Genomic DNA, 13924 nt, shown 5'->3' with positions numbered 1-13924 from the left:
GAGGGAGTAATTTTGTCGGCCGTTTCTCCTGATCTGCGGCGGTCCTTGCAAGAGTTTCAGGCGGATAGACCGGATCGTTGTCCGCCTGATAGACTGTTTGTTCCGGATGATTGGACCAGCAGAGTCATCTCTGAGGTACATTCTTCTGCATTGGCAGGTCATCCCGGAATTTTTGGTACCAGGGATTTGGTGGCAAGATCCTTCTGGTGGCCTTCCCTGTCACGAGATGTGCGAGTCTTTGTGCAGTCATGTGACGTTTGTGCTCGGGCCAAGTCTTGTAGTTCTCGGGCTAGCGGACTGCTGTTGCCCTTGCCTATTCCTAAGAGGCCTTGGACACACATCTCGATGGATTTTATTTCAGATCTGCCTGTTTCCCAGAAGATGTCTGTCATCTGGGTGGTCTGTGACCGTTTCTCTAAAATGGTCCATTTGGTTCCTCTGCCCAAGTTGCCTTCTTCTTCTGAGTTGGTTCCTCTGTCTTTTCAGAATGTTGTCCGATTGCACGGTATTCCTGAGAATATTGTTTCTGACAGAGGTACCCAATTTGTGTCTAGATTTTGGCGGGCATTCTGTGCCAGGATGGGCATAGATTTGTCTTTTTCATCTGCTTTTCACCCTCAGACTAATGGCCAGACCGAGCGGACTAATCAGACCCTGGAGACATATCTTAGGTGTTTTGTCTCTGCTGACCAGGATGATTGGGTTGCTTTTTTGCCATTGGCAGAGTTCGCCCTCAATAATCGGGCCAGCTCTTCCACCTTGGTGTCCCCGTTTTTCTGTAATTCAGGGTTTCACCCTCGATTTTCCTCCGGTCAGGTGGAATCCTCGGATTGTCCTGGAGTGGATGCGGTGGTGGAGAGATTGCATCACATCTGGGGGCAGGTTATGGACAATTTGAAGTTGTCCCAGGAGAAGACTCAGCGTTTTGCCAACCGTCATCGTCGTGTTGGTTCTCGGCTTTGTGTTGGAGATTTGGTATGGTTGTCTTCTCGTTTTGTCCCTATGAGGGTCTCTTCTCCCAAGTTTAAACCTCGGTTCATCGGCCCTTATAGAATATTGGAGATTCTTAATCCTGTTTCTTTCCGTTTGGACCTCCCTGCGTCCTTTTCCATTCATAACGTTTTTCATCGGTCGTTATTGCGCAGGTATGAGGTACCTGTTGTACCTTCAGTTGAGCCTCCTGCTCCGGTGTTGGTTGAGGGTGAGTTGGAGTACGTTGTGGAGAAAATTTTGGACTCTCGTGTTTCCAGACGGAGACTCCAGTATCTGGTCAACTGGAAGGGTTACGGCCAGGAGGATAATTCTTGGGTCAATGCATCTGATGTTCATGCTTCTGATCTTGTTCGTGCCTTCCATAGGGCTCATCCTGGTCGCCCTGGTGGATCTGGTGAGGGTTCGGTGCCCCCTCCTTGAGGGGGGGGTACTGTTGTGAATTTGGATTCTGGGCTCCCCCGGTGGCCGCTTGTGGAATTGGACTTGTCATCCTCTTTCCTGTTTCACCTGGTTCCATCAGTAGTGGGTGTCGCTATTTAAGCTCATTTCTCTGGTGGTTTCTTGCCGGTCAACAATGTTATCTGATGCCTCTCAGTGCTTGTTCCTGCTTCTAGACAACTACTAGATAAGTTGGACTTTTGTCCATGTTTTGTTTTGCCTATTTGTTCCAGTTCACAGCTGAAGTTTTGTTACTGTGTCTGGAAAGCTCCCGTTGATCAGGGATTGCTACTCTGGCGTTATGAGTTAATGCCAGAGTTTAAGGTAATCTCTGGATGGTGTTTTGTAGTGTTTTTCTGCTGACCATGAAAGTATACTATCTGTCTTCTGCTATCTAGTAAGCGGACCTCAAATTTGCTAAGACTATTTTCCTGCTGCGTTTGTTGTTTCATCTGAACTCACCGTCATTATATGTGGGGGGCTACTGTCTTCTTTGGAATATTTCTCTAGAGGTGAGCCAGGTCTTATATTTCCCTCTGCTAGCTATTTAGGTCTTAGGCCAGAGCTGGGCATCTAGCGATAAATAGGAAATGCTACCTGGCTATTTCTAGTTGCGCGGCAGGCTTAGTTCATGGTCAGTATAGTTCCATCTTCCGAGAGCTTGTCCCTCTATAGGCTTGCTATGATCTCTGCCTGCAGAGATCATGACAGGTGACTATGCTGCTGGTACAATACACACAGGTGACTGTGCTGCTGGTACAATACACACAGGTGACTGTGCTGCTGCTGGTACAATACACACAGGTGACTGTGCTGCTGGTACAATACACACAGGTGACTGTGCTGCTGGTACAATACACACAGGTGACTGAGCTGCTGGTACAATACACACAGGTGACTGTGCTGCTGCTGGTACAATACACACAGGTGACTGTGCTGCTGGTACAATACACACAGGTGACTGTGCTGCTGGTACAATACACACAGGTGACTGTGCTGCTGGTACAATACACACAGGTGACTGAGCTGCTGGTACAATACACACAGGTGACTGTGCTGCTGGTACAATACACACAGGTGACTATGCTGCTGGTACAATACACACAGGTGACTGTGCTGCTGGTACAATACACACAGGAGACTGTGCTGCTGCTGGTACAATACACACAGGTGACTGTGCTGCTGGTACAATACACACAGGTGACTGTGCTGCTGCTGGTACAATACACACAGGTGACTGTGCTGCTGGTACAATACACACAGGTGACTGTGCTGCTGGTACAATACACACAGGTGACTGAGCTGCTGGTACAATACACACAGGTGACTATGCTGCTGGTACAATACACACAGGTGACTGTGCTGCTGGTACAATACACACAGGTGACTGTGCTGCTGCTGGTACAATACACACAGGTGACTGTGCTGCTGGTACAATACACACAGGTGACTGTGCTGCTGGTACAATACACACAGGTGACTGTGCTGCTGGTACAATACACACAGGTGACTGAGCTGCTGGTACAATACACACAGGAGACTGTGCTGCTGCTGGTACAATACACACAGGTGACTGTGCTGCTGGTACAATACACACAGGTGACTGTGCTGCTGCTGGTACAATACACACAGGTGACTGTGCTGCTGGTACAATACACACAGGTGACTGTGCTGCTGGTACAATACACACAGGTGACTGAGCTGCTGGTACAATACACACAGGTGACTGAGCTGCTGGTACAATACACACAGGTGACTATGCTGCTGGTACAATACACACAGGTGACTGTGCTGCTGGTACAATACACACAGGTGACTGAGCTGCTGGTGCAATACACACAGGTGACTGTGCTGCTGCTGGTACAATACACACAGGTGACTGTGCTGCTGGTACAATACACACAGGTGACTGTGCTGCTGGTACAATACACACAGGTGACTGTGCTGCTGGTACAATACACACAGGTGACTGAGCTGCTGGTACAATACACACAGGTGACTGTGCTGCTGGTACAATACACACAGGTGACTGTGCTGCTGCTGGTACAATACACACAGAGGAGTTTGCAGCTGTCCGTGCACTTTCCTTATGCGGTGAAAAGTTGCCAGTCCTGGCTGAGCAGAGCACCCAGGGGTGACATGCTGGGGACATACCTGGAGGCAGAGCTGTGTGCTCGGTCCTGGCTGTGTCGGTGCTCCGGTCCCGGGCTGAGCTGCTGCAGCTGGTTCCTCCCGAGCACTCACAGGCTGCATGGGGAGGGGATGCTGGCAGCTGAGGCAGAACCATCATTGGACCTGCTGATCTCCCCTCCCTCCTGGCTGGGGCACACACAGCACAGCAGGATCTGGACCATACACCAGCCGAGGACTCCCTCTCCAGATGGGATGTGTGCGCCCTGTATGTAGCAGAGCTGACTGTGTGCCCTCTCCTGGGGAGAACAACTTACAGAATACAGATGAGGCACAAGGATTACATGTAGGGAACCGCAGACAACACATTGGGATATCAGAGAAGTTTTGCTTTGTTCCATTGACAAATTCAGGTCTTCTATATACTGTATATACAAATGATAAAAAAAAAATCAGAAATTTGTCAAAAAAAAACATTTACTCATGACTTTTTTTTTTCTCAGTCCATGGAGCTGGGTGGAGGTTTGCTTTTTCCACCATAAACTGTTGCTTTTATTGGTACCATTTCAGGGTACATTTTTATTGATTTTTATTGATTTTTATATTTGTTTTAATTAATTTTATATCTTTAATTATATATTTTTTTAGTTCCCCCAATCATTTGATATCTTCTATATACTGCAATCACATAAGTAGCCAATAGGTGGGTCAAGTTTATTCATTGGTGTCGCACTTAGGGTAAATATTTACTTTTATTACATTTGTTTTACAACATAGACAGAACTAACCCACAGTGCAATGTGCATGGAAAAAAGACCCCAAAACAGTGTATGGTGCACACAATATCCCCACTAGATGGGAGATGTCCTGCTGCTTTTGTCTAATGATCCGTTAAATATGAACCATGAAATATCAGGTTCTGCTTTCTTGGAGCTTAGGCACCTTGTTTCGCCCAATTATTGGATCGATCTGCTTCCTCTCATATGTATACAGTTGTTATTACATTTATTTAGTGTGTTCATACCAAGCGCTAGATATCCAGCATAACATTATATCAGCTTGCTGAAGCCTATTTATATCTAGTAATCGTTATTATCCTAGTTGGGATACCAGATATCCTCCGCGCATACTCATGTACAGTATGAACCAGATACGCACCAACTTGGCAAGGCACAAATTTAGGGTGATAGGTCATTGTCCTATTACCAGCGTGCACCCTCCTACGTATAGCAGGGGGAATGGTGATTAAATTAATAGTCGTGTCTCTACATGCAGCCTATATACATTTGTCGCCACATCACCCACTAAACACATAGAGCAGCATTATAAAGCGTAATCGGAACAGTCTTTCCTTATGATGGAGGTGATTGATACCACTCTTAGTAGTCATTCCTGTGGGTCAATTGCGAGTCCCCTTCGCCCAAAACTCCCAACATATTTTGTTGTCTTTAGTCATCAGGGGAGCAATGCGGCGTAAGTAGCATGCTGTATCCCAAATGCCGTCCTGTCATTGGTAAATATTGTGTACACCATACACAGTTTTTGGCTTAGTGTGGTCTATATTTTAAAACACATTTAATAAAAGTAAATTTTTACCCTAACTGCAACACCAATTTATATACTGCAATTACCTCCTTCTATGAATTCCAGCTACATCGGAAATCAAGATATTTAGATGCCATTGTCAGTTATTGACAGTTGTATTTCAATGGTTAATCTGCAGCAATCAGAGCTAGGTCCAGTTGCTTCTGGTACAGCAAGATGACGACTTTGTGACACAGCCTTCATCTGCCAGATGTGGTGCTCAGTTCCTGAGCCCCCTCTGTACATGGGGACCCAATGTGTAACGTACATGTACATCATACATCAGGAAGGGGTTAAAGTCACACAGACAGCAAGTAATACCACTATACAAGTATAATCATCACACTAGGACTAAATATTACAACCATATAGTGATCGAATAATACCATCATTCTGAAAAAAAACAATATTACCAAGAATACTGCAATATAGTATAAATAACACCACGAGACCAAAGGTGGTCATTGATGAAAAAGTAGTGAACAACCTCTTTAAATCCTGTGACTCACTGATGACCTCGACCCCAAGAGAAGTTATTCATTTGCATTTTTTGTTTATTCATTCAACCCAAACCACCATAACTTCTTTCATTAAAAGACTCATCCCTGCAGACTGTCTCTTTCTGTGCATCCAAATAGCAATAGTGCCCCCTTTGTGTCTGCACACAGTAATATTGCCCTCTCTGTACCTCCACAGAATAATAATGCTCCCTCTCTGCCCCCACGTGGTCATAATGCCATCTATGTGCCTTCACATAGTAATAATTCCCCAACTGTGCCTCCACATAGTAACAGTACCTCCTTCTGTTCCTCCACAAAGAAATAATGTTTCTTCACATTATATAATGTCTCTCTCTGTACTTCCACATAGTAATAATGCTTCCAGTAAGAGTCCACATAGAAATATTGCTCCTTGCATTCCTTCACATAGTAACAATGCTCTCACTTTGCCTCCACATAGTAATATTGCCCTGTCTGTGCCACAAATTAGTAATAATGCTTCCACTGTCTCCACTTAGCAATAGTGCCCCTTATGTTTCTCCACATATTATTTAATAATGTTCCCCACTGTGTCTCCACATAGTAATTAATAATATTCCCACTGTCTCTCCACATAGTAATTAATAATGTTCCCACTGTCTCCACATAGTAATAATGTTCCCACTGTCTCCACATTGCAATAATGTTCCCACTGTGTCTCCACATAGTAATAATGTTCCCACTGTGTCTCCACACAGTAATAATGCTCCCGCTGTGTCTCCACACAGTAATAATGTTCCCACTGTCTCGACATAGTAATAATGTTCCCGCTGTGTCTCCACACAGTATTAATGTTCCCACTGTGTCTCCACACAGTAATAATGTTTTTGCTGTGTCTCCACACAGTAATAATGTTCCCACTGTGTCTCCACACAGAAATAATGTTCCCACTGTGTCTCCACACAGTAATAATGTTCTCACTGTGACTCCACACAGTAATAATGTTCTCACTGTGTCTCCACACAGTAATAATGCTCCCACTGTGCCTCCACATAGTAATAATGTTCCCACTGTGTCTCCACACAGTAATAATGTTCCCACTGTGTCTCCACACAGTAATAATGTTCCCACTGTGTCTCCACACAGTTATAATGTTCCCACTGTGTCTCCACACAGTAATAATGTTCCCACTGTGTCTCCACACAGTAATAATGCTCCCACTGTGTCTCCACACAGTAATAATGTTCTCACTGTGTCTCCACACAGTTATAATGCTCCCACTGTGCCTCCACACAGTAATAATGTTCCCACTGTGTCTCCATACAGTAATAATGTTCTCACTGTGTCTCCACATAGTAATAATGTTCCCACTGTGTCTCTGGAGCGCCCCGTCAGGGCAGTGGGGTAATCGGTACCGGGTCCGGTGTTCACAGGGGGATGTCACAGTGGTTGACCCGGTCCGTGGCCCTGGGACGTCCATATAAAAGGGAAAGGTCTTTAAAGGGATACCACCTGTGGTATTTGGTCAGGGTGACCGATGCTGCTTTAAGGGGTCCGCTGGGGTGATGTTATCGCAGCTAGATGGTATAACTTCCCGCAGGTGAAGTGTATCCCCATGGCTTCCCGGTGTATAGATGGTGATTGGTGAGTGGCGCAGAGAAGAACGAGGACACAGGGTTGTAGTCTCTTTACCTTTACTGAAGACTTCAGCATCCACAGTCTAGAGCACCAGACCACAGGGCAGGCAGAGTCCGGCTGGATTGGAGGCAAGTCCAGAGTCCCCTTGTCCAGGTGGAGAATAAAAGCCTTTCCTCTAGCGCCGTGGTGGTGTAGTCCCTTACTGCTAAGCTTCTCATAAAGTCCTCATAGATGTTATCTCTGTCCCCCGGATTGGATAGAACATACCCGTATGACTGGTGACTGAGGCGGTTTATAGGGACTCTAGCACGCCCCAGCCTCTAAGGTTGTTACCGTGCCTCCTGGGTGTTAGGTTGCACAGGTAACGTAGAGTTCAGCTGTCCTGACGGTCTCTGATGTAAGTCATAAAGGTCCTTACAACCACGGTGTTCAGGCTCCCGGTCTCTGCGCCTCAGAAGGAGGCAGCTTGCTCTGGGCTGGTCCTCTTCTGATATCCTCTTCTGTGCTTTCTCAGCCTTCAAAATGTCTCTTTCTGGGAGCTGCACCTCTGAGAGCATGCACAGCTCCGTAAACCCCCTCCTCTGTCCTCTGGCAGGAATTCTCTTCTGCCAGGAACAGCTTCCCTGAAGGGCTGACTAACTTTCCTTACAGACTACTAGTTATATACTGTATATATGGGGAGTCACCTAGTAAATAGGATCAGAAGCTCCCCCTGGTGGCCTGGAGCGTGAAATGTTGCATGTTTGTGGTACCTGGATGCAGTTATCCTTCCTTGCCTCCAAACATAGCATCACTCTCCCCGGGAGGAAAGCAATACAACTGTGACGACCAGGACCCTGGGGCGACACATCTCCACATAGTAATAATATTCCCACTGTGTCTCCACACAGTAATAATGCTCCCACTGTGTCTCCACACAGAAATAATGCTCCCACTGCGTCTCAACATAGCAATAAGGTTCCCGCTGTGTCTTCACATAGAAATAATGCTCCGACTGTGCCTCCACATAATAATAATGTTACAGCTGTGTATCCACGTAGTAATAATGTTCCCACTGTGCCTCCACATAGTAATAATGCTCCCACTGTGTCTCCACATAGTAATAATGTTCCCGCTGTGTCTCCACATAGTAATAATGTTCCTGCTGTGCCTCCACATAGTAATAATGTTCCTGCTGTGTCTTCACACAGTAATAATGTTCCCACTGTGTCTCCACAGTAATAATGTTCCTGCTGTGTCTCCACATATTAATAATTCTCCCACTGTGTCTCCACATACTAATATTGTTCCCACTGTGCCTCCACATAGTAATAATGTTCCCACTGTGTCTCCATATAGTAATAATGTTCCCGCTGTGTCTTCACATAGTAATAATGTTCCCTCTGTGTCTCCACATAGTAATAATGTTCCTGCTGTGTCTTCACACAGTAATAATGTTCCCACTGTGTCTCCACAGTAATAATGTTCCTGCTGTGTCTCCACATATTAATAATTCTCCCACTGTGTCTCCACATACTAATATTGTTCCCACTGTGCCTCCACATAGTAATAATGTTCCCACTGTGTCTCCATATAGTAATAGAAATAATGCTCCGACTGTGCCTCCACATAATAATAATGTTACAGCTGTGTATCCACGTAGTAATAATGTTCCCACTGTGCCTCCACATAGTAATAATGCTCCCACTGTGTCTCCACATAGTAATAATGTTCCCGCTGTGTCTCCACATAGTAATAATGTTCCTGCTGTGCCTCCACATAGTAATAATGTTCCTGCTGTGTCTTCACACAGTAATAATGTTCCCACTGTGTCTCCACAGTAATAATGTTCCTGCTGTGTCTCCACATATTAATAATTCTCCCACTGTGTCTCCACATACTAATATTGTTCCCACTGTGCCTCCACATAGTAATAATGTTCCCACTGTGTCTCCATATAGTAATAATGTTCCCGCTGTGTCTTCACATAGTAATAATGTTCCCTCTGTGTCTCCACACAGTAATAATGTTCCCACTGTGTCTCCACACAGTATTAATGTTCCCGCTGTGCCTCCACATAGTAATAATGTTCCCGCTTTGTCTCCACATAGTAATTATGTTCCCGCTGCGTCTTCACATAGTAATAATGTTCCCTCTGTGCCTCCACATAGTAATAATGTTCCCGCTGTATCTCCACATAGTAATATTGTTCCCTCTGTGTCTCCACATAGTAGTAATGTTCCCGCTGTGCCTCCACATAGTAATAATATTCCCGCTGTGTCTTCACATACTAATAATGTTCCCGCTGTGTTATCACATAGTAATAATGTTCCCACTGTGTCTCCACTTAGTAATATTGTTCCCTCTGTGTCTCCACATAGTAATAATGTTCCCGCTGTGCCTCCATATAGTAATAATATTCCCTCTGTGTCTTCACATAGTAGTAATGTTCCCGCTTTGTCTCCACATAGTAATAATGTTCCCACTGTGTCTCCACATAGTAATAATGTTCACGCTGTGCATCCACATAGTACTAATGTTCCCGCTGTATCTCCACATAGTATTAATGTTGCCACTGTGCAGCCACATAGTAATAATTGTCCAGCTGTGTCTTCACATAGTAATAATGTTAACGCTGTGTCTCCACATAGCAATGATGTTCCCACTGTGTTACAACATAGTAATAATGTTCCCGCTGTGCCTCCACATAATGATAACGTTTCCACTGTGTCTCCACATAGTAATAATGTTCCCGCTGTGTCTCCACATAGTAATAATGTTCCCGCTGTGCCTCCACATACCGTAGTAATAATGTTCCCGCTGTGTCTCCTCATAGCAATAATGTTCCCGCTATGTGTCCACATAGTAATAATGTTCCCACTGTGTCTCCATATTGTATTAATGCTCCCACTGTGTCTCTACATAGTAATAATGTTTCCGATGTGTCTCCACATAGTAAGGCCAGTCTCACACGTCTAGATAATTCGTTTTCTTCGGTACCGGAGTTATCCGTGTCCGTGTGTCCGTGTGCTCACGTAGGCCATCCGTGTGGGATCCGTGTGATGTCCGTGAGTATGTTTTTAAGGTCCGTGTGCTGTCCGTGTGCTGTCCGTGTGTCCGTGTCCGTGTATTGCAACAATTTTTACAATTTTAACCCCATGACAGGAAAAACGCACACGGACAGCACACGGACAGCACACGGACAGCACACGGACAGCATCCGTGTGCGGTACATGTTTACACGGACCCATTGACTTTAATGGGTCCGGGTGATCCGTGCGCTCCCAGGAACACTGACATGTCACCGTGTTTTGCAAACGTAACACGGTCCGGGAAAAATCACTGATATCTGCAGAGACACATTCATTTTAATTTGTCTACTTGTGTCAGTGTCTCCGGTACATGAGAAAACTGTCACTACACGTACCGGAGCCACTGACGTGTGAAACCGGCCTAATAATGTTCCCGCTGTGTTTCCACATAGTAATAATACTCCCACTGTGCCTCCTCATAGTAATAATGTTCCCGCTGAGTCTCCACATAGTAATAATGTTCCCACTGTGTCTCCACATAGTAATATTGTTCCCACTGTGTCAACACATAGTAATAATGTGAAGAAACAGCTCACGTGTTTATTCTGCCTCCTGCAACGTTTCGGTCCGAGGACCTTTATCAAGCATAGTGAAAAGACAATCCAACCACCATTATATACCATTAGACCCAACCCATTAATTTACTAGCAACCAATGGGGTAGCTCTATTAAGTTAGAAAAAATACATCATAATACAACATACATATACACAAATAAAAACAATCCCACATAACCAGCCCTCCGTATATACTAACCGCTAACATGGTTCAACTATCTCTGATCGCTCCCCACTATTAAATTACACCCAAAAATCCACAATGAATCCCCGATGTCCACGTTGTAAACAACACCAATCGCACCAATCTAAACAAGGCATCAGCGGCTGTCATGACATCATGGGCGCGTTCACAGCGGGAGCAGTCCAATCCGCTCATAGAGCTCCCACATCATGTGATAGCCGTATATCCAGCATGCAGCGCTCATCATTACGCTAGTTCATAGGCTGATTCCCCGATACGTCAGTTCCAAACAGGCACACCCACTCCTGTCCAATGGTATCATTATACCGCGCATGTCCATGATGTCACCATCCTCCAGAACACCTGTGCGCATGTCCTAATTCCGGACTCCGGCAATATCAGCGCACCGAGCTTGCTGCATCAACAAATGCGCATGACAGAAGGATTCTCCAAACATTTCTTCACTCCAGGTGACATCAGCGTGCAAAACATATCACAGCAATCAGCCTGCATGAACAAAAAGATCCCCAAAGAATTTCTTCACTCCAGGTCCATATCATACGATAAAGTGTAACGCATCTCTTAATAGATAGTTTATATATATCCTGAGTCATGGCTATATCAACCAGGCGATATTCTATAAAACTTGGACAGCCACTTTTACCTGCCATATCTAGGCCTTTTTATATGGATCTGCAATGAGAAATAATATATACAAGGGGAAACAACCATCAGCCCCCATTGTTCTCATATAGGAGGAATAGAAGTTTGAAGGATGAGCTGGTGGTATCTGATGTGGGCAGCTTAAGGAGGGACCTAGAAACTACTTTGAGCCGTCCGAGCCTGGGTAATTTTCCCTGTCTCGGATGTGCGTGCTGTAACAACCTAGTCAAAGAGGCGCTGTTTTATCATCCCCATACTGGGAAAGAGTATACGATACAGAAACGTTATACATGCAGAAGTAGTTTTGTGGTCTACGTCCTTAGCTGCCCCTGTGGGCTCTACTATGTAGGGGAGACCACGATGGAGGTCAAAGCGAGGATCTCTAAGCATAAAAGCACTATTAGAACAAAGCTCATTGATCTTCCAGTACCCAGGCACTTTCATGAGTTAGGACATTCGGTCAATCAACTCAGATATCGTGTCATAGATGATGTACCTATGTTTAGACGGGGTGGTGATCGTGTCTCTCTTCTTAAGAAAAAAGAGTTAAAATGGATATATGAGCTCGATACCCTTTTTCCAAGGGGTTTAAATATTGATTATCAACAGAGCTGTCTCTTATAGTGCTTTGTAGATCCATTGTAGTATTTCATCGGTGTATTATTGTTTTTAACCTTGTTATATACTGTTTTGTATTGTTATTTCGATAAGGGTGGTAGTAGTAACAGTCTTCCTAATATGTAATTTGTCTTGTATATATGCAGCGCCCCAGAGTCCTGGTCGTTGCAGTACTGTGGCTCCGCCGCTAAGGGGGGCTATGGTACGTCTGATGGCACTGAAGGAGTTCATCTGACCAGGTATCACAGACACCAATACATTTCACAGTCTGGCTTCCAGGGGGAGCTAAGGGCACTATTCATTAGGCCACTCCTCACAGTCTGGTAAAACTGGGGGTTAGGCAGGAAGTTAGAGAGAAAGCTGACTGGGTTGGAACCAGGCAACACCTTGTGGCAGAGGGTGTTATAGGGAAAGATTCAGAGGGGTCTCTGTCAGGGGTGGGATCCTGACAGAGGCCTAGCGAACAGAGAGAACGTTACGGGACCGCGCCTGCACGATATAGCGGCGGTACCCCAAGAAAGGATAAGAAGCGAAGTTTATTGTGCTGAGTGAGAAACGAGATCAACGCAACAAGGAGAATACCAGTAGGAGTCGTGCTGTAAGACGAGGCAACATCCTATTGAGGCGCATAACCGGTGGCCGGAACGCCGAGGAAGTATAGAGCTCCAAGCCAAACTTCAGACCTACGGCAGGACAGTCAGTTACAGGCGGGCTGTCTCACCCAGACCCGGGAAGACACAGGGGGGTAACAACAGGAGTGGGGCGACGCTGGAGTCCCGGAAAAGCTCCGAGCCTCCCCGTCATACGGGTGCGTCCTAACCGTAATATTAGGGGGACGTAGAGGGAGAACATCAGAATCGAGTTGTGAGGGAACACGAGAAACAGACACAACAATTGTGGGTGCTATCCCGTAAACACAGCAGGGGAGGACCACAACACACAAGCGCAGGAAGGTAGGCACAGATTTCCACCTGCAAAGGGAACTCTGGAGGTGCCATCGGACCGACCGGACTTGCGCAGCCCTGTTAACCGTATTCCGGATTGAGGACTCTGAAGCCTTCAGTAAAGAGGTAAAGAGACTGCAACCTGGTGTCCTCGTTATTTACTGCACTGCACCTCCACCACCATCCACATCTATTATTGTACGCCCCTCAGCAGGGTCACGGACCAGGTCTAGCCACCGTGACAACCCCAGAGCAGAGACTCAGAGGCCCGGTACCGGGTACCCCTCGGCCCTGCGGCAGTGGGGGCGCTACAACTTGGCGTCACGAACAGGATCTACTTAAGCCTGAAGAATCAGGTCATGTGTGCCTTGGAACTGTGATTTATTATACTTGGACTGTGACTTATTGCAAAGACTGTGTGTTGCTACTTGCCGCCAAAAGTTCCCGCCAAAATCCGCCGCCATTACAGCGCTGAGGAGAGCGCAGGAGAAGAAGAGGGGCGTGGAGTAGGCGTGGACCAGCTGGAGAGCGCGAAGGACAATGGCTGTCCAGTCTAAATATTTCTGCACCGTGAGGACGTGTCCGTCAGCAGCCGAGATCCGCCTCCTGATTCTCAATGGTGGGCG

The 13924-nt window shown here is 46.0% G+C and overlaps 1 protein-coding gene across 1 annotated transcript in view; it reads right to left on the bottom strand.

The window, feature by feature from the left end:
• KCNS3 (potassium voltage-gated channel modifier subfamily S member 3) overlaps positions 1 to 3676 on the bottom strand; it is a 136112-nt gene extending 132436 nt beyond the window's left edge. Inside the window, exon 1 of the mRNA XM_077291468.1 lies at positions 3586 to 3676. The gene's annotated coding sequence lies outside the window, so the exon portion shown is untranslated. The remainder of the gene's footprint in view (positions 1 to 3585) is intronic.
• Between the last annotated feature and the right edge of the window lie 10248 nt (positions 3677 to 13924).

The sequence above is a fragment of the Ranitomeya variabilis genome, chromosome 2 (assembly GCF_051348905.1).
Source record: "Ranitomeya variabilis isolate aRanVar5 chromosome 2, aRanVar5.hap1, whole genome shotgun sequence".
Lineage (NCBI taxonomy): Eukaryota > Metazoa > Chordata > Amphibia > Anura > Dendrobatidae > Ranitomeya > Ranitomeya variabilis.
Note: the sequence above shows the minus strand (reverse complement) of the source record. Positions and strands in the feature narration are given on the sequence as shown.